This window comes from Botryllus schlosseri, chromosome 12 (genome assembly GCF_051294905.1).
Source record: "Botryllus schlosseri isolate E-star chromosome 12, Bs_hap1, whole genome shotgun sequence".
Taxonomy (NCBI): domain Eukaryota; kingdom Metazoa; phylum Chordata; class Ascidiacea; order Stolidobranchia; family Styelidae; genus Botryllus; species Botryllus schlosseri.
The window spans coordinates 9026197-9039285 of record NC_137247.1 but is presented as its reverse complement, the minus strand read 5'-3'; the positions used below and the strand labels follow the sequence as shown (position 1 = coordinate 9039285).

Genomic DNA, 13089 nt, shown 5'->3' with positions numbered 1-13089 from the left:
ATCACAAGACCTTTATTGTCTGAATGGGTGTTCATGTATCTTAATAATCAAATAGTTCAACACAGAACTAGTACTAACAGAAACATCAGAGTTGTTTACACAAAAGTTTGTATGTGTACAGTATGCGAATACCATGTGTAAGTCCAGCACAATTGCAGTATCCATTCGAGTTTAGTCAACACAAATTTATTACAACGGAGCCACGTAAACTTTCGTGAAAGAAAAGCATACTCACTTCCAGAGGGTTATGTCAACACCATAGCAGTTCCCCAACAACAAAGTACATATGTTTCTAGCCACGGTCCTTACATCTTTCACATAGATCAATCTACTTTGCTAACGAAAAGTGCTGAGTCATCACATGATCGCTCTCACAACAAAACAGCTAGTAGATATTATCATTCAAAATATTCCTAACCCTTTACACACCAGTGACAAATCATACAACGAATATGCTTTGTGGGTCGAATTGTTGTTCAGTGTCAAGTCTACCTGTTGAAACGTACATTAAACAGCGCAATCCAATTAAAACCACGAATCTATTTTCATTTCGTCACATACAGAAAAATAAATTTTCTTTCTCCAACACATACTTGTAACCAATCGCTTTCATTAAACACACAACACCATAAAAGTATTTACTTTCTACAACATAGACATTCCGATGTAGTCAAGAAATATTTTTATTAATCAAAATCATCGATTTCTGTTCACGGCGTTAGTGTGTGCATGTCATACCTGTGGGCCCCGTATTAAAATGGACACGACACGACTGACTGTAAGGAGATAGAAGTCTATCACATCGATTTACATGTGGTCTTCGCTACGGTTTCAAAAAACGAATCATCTCTTTTGCATTGATCTAGACCGAGCAAGTTAGTTAATGGCCATGATTGTGTTTGTCATATGCGAATGATAGGGTTACTGTCAAATCTACATACAACAATCTTCTGACGATCATAATAGCAATTTCATTTTCCGCCCCTTCATAATTGTACAACTCGGTAACTACGTTTAACAAGACCAATCACACTACCGGCGTTGAACACAAGATACCTATCCAAGTAAAAATATCATTCTGGTTTGGACAACTGACGTTTACCTGTGTAAAATTATCATTTTCACTTGGAGGTCCACCGTTACCTAACTAAAATACCATTGTCCTTTGGAGATTTATCGTTTACCCAGTGTAACAATCCCCTTTTCACTTGGAAATCTATTTTTGGCCTGAATAACAAACCCCTTTTCACTTGGAAATCTATTTTTGCCCTGGATAACAAACCTTTTTCATATGGAAATATATTTTTTCTCTTGGTAACAAACCTTTTTCACTTGGAAATATATTTTTTCTCTTGGTAATAAGCCTTTTTCACTTGGAAATATATTTTTTCTCTGAGTAACAAACCTTTTTCACTTGGAAATATATTTTTTCTCTTGGTAATAAACCTTTTTCACTTGGAAATATATTTTTTCTCTGAGTAACAAACCTTTTTCACTTGGGAATATATTTTTTCTCTGGTTAACAAACCTTTTTCACTTGGAAATATATTTTTTCTCTGGGTAACAAACCTTTTTCACTTGGAAATATATTTTTTCCCCGGGTAACAAACCTTTTTCCCTGAGCAACAAACCTTTTTCACTTGCAAATATATTTTTTCCTGGGTAACAAACCTTTTTCACTTGGAAATATATTTTTTTTTCCTGGGTAACAAATCTTTTTCGCTTGGAAATATATTTTTCCCTGGGTTACAAACCTTTTTCACTTGGTGATCCGTCGTTTACCTGAGTAAAAATATCATTTTCCTTTGGGGATCTGGCGTTTACCCAGTGTAACAATACATTTCTCTTGGCCATCTAGCTTTTCCTAGAGTAACAAAACCATTTTCATTTTGAAATCTGACAACCACACCGACAATTTGATATTTTTGTATTTTCTTACAGCGAACAGCGACAAAATATACACCAACAACGACTCCGATACATTTGTCTAATCAAATATTCACTTGTGTTGGTGCATCCCATCAAAATCGTCGGTTACCCACATGCAATGCGCTCTTGTACACAGAAATGCATGTTTTGGAAAATTGGACAATAGACTTCGATAGTTCTGTGATGTCCGGGTTCGTGCTTTGGATTTTCCAGAGTCAAAATGTCTGAATAAAACACCTCCTTGACGATGGTTGGTATGTGGATAACGGTGTTCACATCCTTGCGTGCAGGGTGAGGGTGAGACAAGGAGAAACCCCAAAAACATACCGTTTCGTAGTCAACCACCGAGAGGTCACCTCAACAGCGATCCCTATACTTACAAGGCACCGGTTGAGCGATAGAGTGTGTTTTTGGGGTTTCTCCTTGTCTCACCCTCACCCTGCACGCAAGGATGTGAATAAAACACCTCCTTGACGATGGTTGGTATGTGGATAACGGTGTTCGGAAAACGGTTGGATTTATGTCACCCATCGCGATAACAATTCCAGGTCGAGTTTTCCCCCGCATGTTTACTATATGTGTCTTTATTGGTCAATGCATGTCTCGACATTCAGTTTGAAATCGGAAACCCTGATTAGTATGTAACCGGATCCGGATATCAACTCTGAATCGATAAACCAATGAACAATATTCAAAGTAAACATGTTACACCCTGTGTTCCCACGAAAAAATACCATCCAGACATACGTCGCGCTTGTTTGCCCACATCAGTATACGCGTAAATGGAGGTGTGTGACATTGCATGCAATGTGTTGGTATACAAACATCGATCCACAGACATTATCATAGCCGGTAGTTTTGATGTAGATCGAATGTCATCACACCCGATAACAATGTCATACCAATAAGCCACATTGCAATGACTCTGAGTCCGCGCTATTACATCGATATTTCGACACCGTTCACTGATTTACTCGATGGTGTTATCGTGTTGTAACATTACAAGATAGTCATGGCCCTATCTCCGGACAGACCACCCAGACCAATTGGATACATCGATCAATGTGTTGTCCACACCGAAGTTTTCTGCTGCAGCGTTTGACCATGGTGAACTATCGAAGTGGTGCTCGAAATGATTGCGATCAGTCTTTCAGTCACGATGCATGGATGTCGCTACTCCCACATAACGACTCCAGACAAATATCGTGAACAGTGATTATGCAAATCTCGGACTGATACTGTGATCCAATAAGGTGTGTTTCTGTGGAATGAAGACTGCAATAGTACACCACAATAGAACACTACCTCGCGATTTCACACGCAATCATAAAACACATCATCGTAAGGATTCAGTTCGTCCGGTGACATTTCGAAACGGTCGTCACCACAAGAGATCGGGGTTGGTCTCGTCATATCGGAGCATTTTGAAACGGTGTCGTCACAAGGCTATTGACGTCGATTCAGTTGGTCATGTCAATCCGTTTTACAAAGTACCGTTTTTCAAGTCCCTGCACCATAGTGTTACGACACAGACAAGATGCGACGGTGGAAATAATAAAACACGGAAGGCACACTTTGGTGTTATTTGACATGGATTTTACACCAGACGAACCTCACATTCGAGCGTCGAATTGGAATGACCTTTGTATTATTGACGTCGAAGGGAAAGAAATGTATCGATTTATCGGATTTGTACATATCCAACAAAAATCTGGGTATATGATTGTGCATGGTTCGCATATTTGACTGTGAACGCTCTATTGGTATATGTTGTACGGTTTACTTTCACCGTCGTGCGAATAACCATGTCAAGGTTCCATGTTTGTGTGTCTATATGTCATACTTCAGATTGACTCAGAGTCATTGCAATGTGGCTTATTGGTATGACATTGTTATCGGGTGTGATGACATTCGATCTACATCAAAACTACCGGCTATGATAATGTCTGTGGATCGATGTTTGTATACCAACACATTGCATGCAATGTCACACACCTCCATTTACGCGTATACTGATGTGGGCAAACAAGCGCGACGTATGTCTGGATGGTATTTTTTCGTGGGAACACAGGGTGTAACATGTTTACTTTGAATATTGTTCATTGGTTTATCGATTCAGAGTTGATATCCGGATCCGGTTACATACTAATCAGGGTTTCCGATTTCAAACTGAATGTCGAGACATGCATTGACCAATAAAGACACATATAGTAAACATGCGGGGGAAAACTCGACCTGGAATTGTTATCGCGATGGGTGACATAAATCCAACCGTTTTCCGAACACCGTTATCCACATACCAACCATCGTCAAGGAGGTGTTTTATTCAGACATTTTGACTCTGGAAAATCCAAAGCACGAACCCGGACATCACAGAACTATCGAAGTCTATTGTCCAATTTTCCAAAACATGCATTTCTGTGTACAAGAGCGCATTGCATGTGGGTAACCGACGATTTTGATGGGATGCACCAACACAAGTGAATATTTGATTAGACAAATGTATCGGAGTCGTTGTTGGTGTATATTTTGTCGCTGTTCGCTGTAAGAAAATACAAAAATATCAAATTGTCGGTGTGGTTGTCAGATTTCAAAATGAAAATGGTTTTGTTACTCTAGGAAAAGCTAGATGGCCAAGAGAAATGTATTGTTACACTGGGTAAACGCCAGATCCCCAAAGGAAAATGATATTTTTACTCAGGTAAACGACGGATCACCAAGTGAAAAAGGTTTGTAACCCAGGGAAAAATATATTTCCAAGCGAAAAAGATTTGTTACCCAGGAAAAAAAAATATATTTCCAAGTGAAAAAGGTTTGTTACCCAGGAAAAAATATATTTGCAAGTGAAAAAGGTTTGTTGCTCAGGGAAAAAGGTTTGTTACCCGGGGAAAAAATATATTTCCAAGTGAAAAAGGTTTGTTACCCAGAGAAAAAATATATTTCCAAGTGAAAAAGGTTTGTTAACCAGAGAAAAAATATATTCCCAAGTGAAAAAGGTTTGTTACTCAGAGAAAAAATATATTTCCAAGTGAAAAAGGTTTATTACCAAGAGAAAAAATATATTTCCAAGTGAAAAAGGTTTGTTACTCAGAGAAAAAATATATTTCCAAGTGAAAAAGGCTTATTACCAAGAGAAAAAATATATTTCCAAGTGAAAAAGGTTTGTTACCAAGAGAAAAAATATATTTCCATATGAAAAAGGTTTGTTATCCAGGGCAAAAATAGATTTCCAAGTGAAAAGGGGTTTGTTATTCAGGCCAAAAATAGATTTCCAAGTGAAAAGGGGATTGTTACACTGGGTAAACGATAAATCTCCAAAGGACAATGGTATTTTAGTTAGGTAACGGTGGACCTCCAAGTGAAAATGATAATTTTACACAGGTAAACGTCAGTTGTCCAAACCAGAATGATATTTTTACTTGGATAGGTATCTTGTGTTCAACGCCGGTAGTGTGATTGGTCTTGTTAAACGTAGTTACCGAGTTGTACAATTATGAAGGGGCGGAAAATGAAATTGCTATTATGATCGTCAGAAGATTGTTGTATGTAGATTTGACAGTAACCCTATCATTCGCATATGACAAACACAATCATGGCCATTAACTAACTTGCTCGGTCTAGATCAATGCAAAAGAGATGATTCGTTTTTTGAAACCGTAGCGAAGACCACATGTAAATCGATGTGATAGACTTCTATCTCCTTACAGTCAGTCGTGTCGTGTCCATTTTAATACGGGGCCCACAGGTATGACATGCACACACTAACGCCGTGAACAGAAATCGATGATTTTGATTAATAAAAATATTTCTTGACTACATCGGAATGTCTATGTTGTAGAAAGTAAATACTTTTATGGTGTTGTGTGTTTAATGAAAGCGATTGGTTACAAGTATGTGTTGGAGAAAGAAAATTTATTTTTCTGTATGTGACGAAATGAAAATAGATTCGTGGTTTTAATTGGATTGCGCTGTTTAATGTACGTTTCAACAGGTAGACTTGACACTGAACAACAATTCGACCCACAAAGCATATTCGTTGTATGATTTGTCACTGGTGTGTAAAGGGTTAGGAATATTTTGAATGATAATATCTACTAGCTGTTTTGTTGTGAGAGCGATCATGTGATGACTCAGCACTTTTCGTTAGCAAAGTAGATTGATCTATGTGAAAGATGTAAGGACCGTGGCTAGAAACATATGTACTTTGTTGTTTGGGAACTGCTATGGTGTTGACATAACCCTCTGGAAGTGAGTATGCTTTTCTTTCACGAAAGTTTACGTGGCTCCGTTGTAATAAATTTGTGTTGACTAAACTCGAATGGATACTGCAATTGTGCTGGACTTACACATGGTATTCGCATACTGTACACATACAAACTTTTGTGTAAACAACTCTGATGTTTCTGTTAGTACTAGTTCTGTGTTGAACTATTTGATTATTAAGATACATGAACACCCATTCAGACAATAAAGGTCTTGTGATATCGAAACAGTTTGTAGAGTCTAACCAACCATTCTTTAGTTTCGAAATGAGAGAATATCGAGTAAAGTTAATTACTTGGTGCGATGTTAATATCCTTCGTACTTTTGTAAGAGTTGTGGGATAACATACAAAGTAACTAATTGACACAAACAAAATGGTGATATTGTGAAGATGATGCCGCAACAAGTGATATTTTGTATCGGGTGTTTGTACTTTAGGAATAGCGGAGTGTGCGATATTTTGGATATGTGTGCACGGTTGTTAACTACGGTTGTTCTTGGGTCTTGCGTTGAGTAAATCATAACTATGTCTAGAATTCAAACACATCCAAGTAAGTTCTTTAGTGACTATGATTACATCTACTTTGACGAGAGGAAATGGGAAAATTAAAATGGATACTACTGACGAACAAAAAGTGCAAAATGTTTTTATCAGATTTAGGTGTAGGATATCTTTTCGATTTCTTTACCAGAGTGTGTTTTACAAATATCTCTAGTACACCAACGTATAGGGTACAATTATCAAACGTCGTACAAATTGTTTATGCGACGGCAACGACTTTGGGTTACTTGGTTTCGATCCTTTTGTAAAAGATTGTCGGACAATGGGGTTATAATCTTCTGTAATGATCGAGGTACGTGATCAAGTTTCCAATCAATTAATAATCGGACATACGACTTTGGTTTAACGAATCATAATATTTCTAAAATCATAAGACACAAATCGAAATTCATATCAATCAAGACCTTTGCATGCTCTGAGTTTTGTGATGGCGTTTATTTCACCTGATAGAAATGAACTTGTATCAATAGTAGCACGAAACGCATTTATCATTTTCGGTGTTATTGTTCACCCACTTCGACTGGTACTCGATGCCAAAAGTGATATTTTCTAATAACCTTTACCACAACATCGGGTCTAATTATCGTGAATAATTTAATATTCAAGTCGTGGTCGAGCATTACAAAATCTCATATATCAAATCAATGTGTCAATCCTTATGTTTACAGTATGATACCTTTCAATGTAAAACCGGCGTTTGATTGTAAGAAATGAATTCTCAACTACGTTGGTCAGGCATTCAAATCCGGTATACTCAAATGTAATATGTTAATCTCAAACCACACACCGAGTAGTATTTACTTTGGTTTATAAAATATATCAAGTAGTAATTACTTTGTCTTGCAAAATAGTAACGACTTTTACAGTTGAAAAACAAAAGACGCGTCGTAGGGATATGAATACAGCCGAACTTGCTATGGATTTTGGATTGTAGTGATTACTCGCGTAGTCTTGTCTACTTTTCGTAAGGATACTGTTGAGTTGGTTGGGTAAGTTACAAACGGATTGAATTGACAAGGTTTTTTGTATTTTACTCTTTTGTTTATGGGAAGATGCTAAAATGTTGAGACGTAATACTATTTCCGTTCACTCGATTACAACAAAAAATAACCTGATAGTTTGTTCAAGGTTTCGACAAATAGATTGAAATATTCCGATTTAACTCATCGCGTCGCAAGTCGATCGCGGTACGCACAAGTGGTTGTCAAGTTAGAAATATTTACAACAGGTGCTATTTCATTGATTGATTCTATTGTGTGTAGTAACACATTAAAATATCGCGATAGTATTTACTGAAACTCTATTTGATAAACGGAAAACTCAGTCGTGAATAGAGTTGTAAGTTTCAAGGATTGTTTCAAAGTATGATCTTGAAATGTGACTGGATCAAAGTTGGTAGTCATGTTTGTCAATATATTTCAATTCAGACTATGTCAAAGTCCAAATATTTCATTTTGGATTATCTGGATTTAACTTTAGTACATCCCGCGAATGGATTCCGATGCGGTACTATAACATTTTTGATAATAATGACTCAAGGATTTTCAATCAACAATACTGGAATTTTTTGGTAATGCTAGAGTTGTCAAATGATTAGTTGTGTGTTTTTGTTAAGTGTTTGATTTCAAGTTAATAAAGACAATAACTGTGTAATGCACATACTTGTGATTCTTGATTCTTGTAGAGTTATAGTTGGTATTGATTCTATAAGTGTGAAAACAGTGGCGCGGAATGTGCGAATAATTCGATGCGGCTGAAAGTCGGCGTCAGTAATATTCGGGTTACGTTCGATTCAACAAAAACGCGGTAAGGGATTTGTCAAAGGATTAGAGTTGTACCGATTTAAAACATTCAGATACGAATCGACTTGATTTGTGTAGTGAGTTTCATTTCAAGTTGATAAACTAACACATTGATTGAATATTTTCATGGATCTTATCACGCAACTAAAGTCAGCCACTATTCTGGAGGTGTGAAACATATAGCGATCGCGGGCGAGTGACAAATTGTCGGTTTTCCAATCACCGCCTGCGACGGTTCTGTGACAAACTAATTACCAAAATATTACCTTGTATAGGCGGGTATGCGGAATTGCTATGTCTGAAGTATTATCCGGTGAGTGGTCGTTGGATTTTAAAATTATATCACACCCTTTTGAATAAGCGTTCACTTCACAAAGGATTAGAGTTAGAGCGGAAATAAGTTACAATTTGTCGCTATTCAAGTTACCGCGGTCTGTTATTCGTTACTTGTTAAATCTTACCAGCGATATCAAGTACTGTGACAAACTGATTACTAAAATTTCACCGCGTGAGCGATCGGTATGGTTATGACACCAAGTCGTGAAAGATGGTTATGACCGAGACATTATCTTGTCAGCGATCGCGGGGTTTTGCAAACTATTTCACAGCTATTTGAAGTGTTAATTCGTGAGCGTTGTTATTGTTGATATTCGAATCGCCGTCTACGCCGGCTTTGTGGTAAACTAAATACCAAAATATTACCTTGCGAGTGATTCCTAGACTTGGTAAACTATTTCACACCTTTTTTGCTGAAAGTACGACATGCCGCCCGCAGTCTATACCGAAAGTACGAATCACGACCGCACCCATAAGAAATAAGACCCGCCGCCATAAGAAATAAGTGCCGCTCGCCACCCCGGGTTTCGTGTTAGCATCAATAGCCGCTCACCACCCCCGCCATAAGACGCAATAGCCGCATGCGACCGCACCCATAAGAACACATGGCGAGTCACCACAGACCCCGTAAGAATACACGACAGGCGAATCACCGTCACCACCTATAGTAAAAAAGGCGAGTCACGACCACCGCGGTTGGCTGTGAAACAATTCAGCGCGCAGGTCATTCGAAATATAGGTCGCACTGCTTAATCCTCTTGCAAGCCACGTTTCCGTTTGTGCGGTTATTGTCGGTGACTATTCAACACCGCGCGAGATATGCCTGAAAGTACGAATCACGACCGCACCCATAAGAACACATGGCGAATCACCAACACAACCTATACGCGAAAGCACGACATGCGAAAGTACGACGTGCGAGAGATGCCTTTACCCGAAAGGGCGATGTGCCACCACGAGTTTTCCATGCGATGTGCGAGAGATGACTATACCCGAAAGTGCGACATGCGAGCGCACCCATAAGAACCAATGGCGATGTGCGACCGAGAGGGGGGTCTAAAAGCGCGATATGCCACCCCGGGTTTCGTGTTAGCATCAATAGCCGCTCACCACCCCCGCCATAAGACGCAATAGCCGCATGCGACCGCACCCATAAGAACACATGGCGAGTCACCACAGACCCCGTAAGAATACACGACAGGCGAATCACCGTCACCACCTATAGTAAAAAAGGCGAGTCACGACCACCGCGGTTGGCTGTGAAACAATTCAGCGCGCAGGTCATTCGAAATATAGGTCGCACTGCTTAATCCTCTTGCAAGCCACGTTTCCGTTTGTGCGGTTATTGTCGGTGACTATTCAACACCGCGCGAGATATGCCTGAAAGTACGAATCACGACCGCACCCATAAGAACACATGGCGAATCACCAACACAACCTATACGCGAAAGCACGACATGCGAAAGTACGACGTGCGAGAGATGCCTTTACCCGAAAGGGCGATGTGCCACCACGAGTTTTCCATGCGATGTGCGAGAGATGACTATACCCGAAAGTGCGACATGCGAGCGCACCCATAAGAACCAATGGCGATGTGCGACCGAGAGGGGGGTCTAAAAGCGCGATATGCCACCCCGGGTTTCCAGGCGACATGCCACCCCGCCCATAAGACACAACGCTAGTTCGCGACCGATCTATATAACTACTGAGGTCCCGAGCCCAGTAACACACCCGCGATCCCCGTTATTGCTACCGGTATACGCCGTAACGGGGTCGCTACAGATGGTACACGAACTCCTGTTGTTGACATAGTTTTGGTTGGTGTATTTTGATAATAGTCGACTCCAAGGCACACAATTGGAAGTGTGAACGGCCCCTCCCAACGTGAACCCCGCTCCTCTATCACATATGCACTTAATATTCAATTGCCACTCTGACTAGAGGTGGTCGAAGTAGTCGTCGTTGCTACTCAGGTAGAAGTAGAAGTAATGTCGTAAATTTCTACTCCATGTCCAATTGAGTAAAATGTAAATATTCCAGACCAAAATATTGAGCAGGAGTAGAAGGATTCTAATATCATAGTAAAATTGAAAATAGTAAGTAGTTTTCGCCGAAAAAATCACTAGAAGTGTAGGAATGGAAGTACCTAAGTATCGCCAGTGGGCTAACGTACTTGAGTACTCTGAAAAAGTTGAAGTACTTCGTTATTGACCACCTCTGTCAGTGATAGTGTGAAATTTTGCGCTGTTGAGGCGCACTTCTGAAGAATTCGCATCGAGTAAATTTGTTATGGCAAGGCATAATGAGTCGAGTACCCGAATCCAAATTGAATATTGTGATGATTGGAGTAACCTACTGAGAGTTGATTGTTACTAATATTGAAATTATTCGCCCCTTTTCACAGAAAGTAATAGTATGAATGCGAATCATACAGTTCCGATACCCCCCACCCCCCGAGAAACAGAGTTGGATAACTAGAAAATTTCAGATCTTAATGAGTTCAGTATTATAACCACCAAATTTACAAAAACTTGATCATTGAATGAATTGGAAAAAATACAACATGAAATCAAGTTCATTTCATTTCAAATCAGAGTTTATCCTCATAAGCGTGAGAAGACCGGATGGCTGAGTACTGAGCTTGGCTCATTTTGCATCATATCGTTCGCCTGCAAATTTTCAATAAAACTTTAAATTAAATTAGAGTTAGAGCGAACAAACATATAAACTAGATTGGAATTATATCAACGGGATTTCTCCAGGGTGGTAACCAAGTCACAAGGCTCCGAGTCACAAGTCAATCACACATTTATAGTTTTGACTCGAGTCAAGTCGAGTCATTTCAATTCACCACCAAGTCAAGTTCGAGTCCAAGTCAGCGAGAAGGGGGTCGAGTCCGAGTCATTGAATTATGACTCGAGTCCGAGTCCAAGACATTGTATAGACTGCTCAGTTTCCAGTTAAAATCTTGGCAAACTCACTCTTTATAACTCTTTTTGGTGATATCGGATGTTTCGCATTTATAATATACCAATTTACCGCACTTTTAGCAGTTTCCGGTCTCATATTCAAGTACCAGTGCCAACAGACGAAATCCTAATAGTGTGGTGGTTTCGGAATTACAATGAAATGTCGGTGTTGGCCGTCTGAGTCTCGAGTCAATGACTTGGTTCGAGTCATGCGCAATGACTCGAGTCCAAGTCGAGTCAATACACAGATTGACTCGAGTCGAGTCGAGTCATTTCCGTATTTAAAAAAAAATGACTCGAGTTGAGTCGAGTCATCAGAAAATCCTGACTCGAGTCGAGTCATGACTCGACTCATTACAACCCTGGATTTCTCTCAAATTAGGTTAATTAGACAAATAGAATTCCCTGCAATAACCTATAACGACTAAACTCATAACCTGTGATTTGATAGGCACCACGTTCACGAATTTGGTAATAATAAATAATAATTCCTAGTTTTGTTGATTGGGTAATCCGTGTTGTTTTTGTTCTGGCACTCGCGGTTTTTTGCCATTTGTGGTCATTTTACACCATACCGATATTACTTATTATGATTCCTAATCTGACGGCTTGTGCAATAATCTGCAATATATATTCCACAGTCACATAATACTTATATAATTGCAATATGGCATACAATGGCATAAAATGCAATGTACACCAGAATAGCTACACGAATTTGGTACCTTGATGCCAAGGCTAGGAATTGAAACATGACAATATACAACACCAACTATGTGTATTTTGTGCCGCACACTTTTCCATCTGTCTGCACTTGAATCGACATTTATTCAGATCCACCGACCACGCTTGTGTCAACAGAAGGAATTTTTGCTCAATCTAAAATAGGCAACCAGCTGCGCTCACGGTTTGCCTGCAACTTCATGTTGTATGCGCGTCTATAGACGTATACGACGTATAGACGTATACGACGTCATAATTTCGATGCATACAATATAATTAGATATATGTTTTTGACATTCCTTATTTTCTGACGATTGTCGGTAAAGAGTGGCAGCTCGAAAATTTTCGGATTTCGATATATTGACGCAAAGAAAAATGGACATATTGATAAAATGCATATACCAAGCAGTTATGGAACGGACCCATCTAACGTAGTTAAATCTCAAATCTGTTTCACTGAAAAATCTTTATACGTTTACATCCCTACAACGAATATACAAAATTT

The 13089-nt window shown here is 39.2% G+C and overlaps 1 long non-coding RNA gene across 1 annotated transcript in view; it reads right to left on the bottom strand.

The window, feature by feature from the left end:
• Nucleotides 1-13089, bottom strand: part of LOC145451941 (uncharacterized) — a 200702-nt gene that overhangs the window by 77465 nt on the left and 110148 nt on the right. The window lies entirely within an intron of this gene.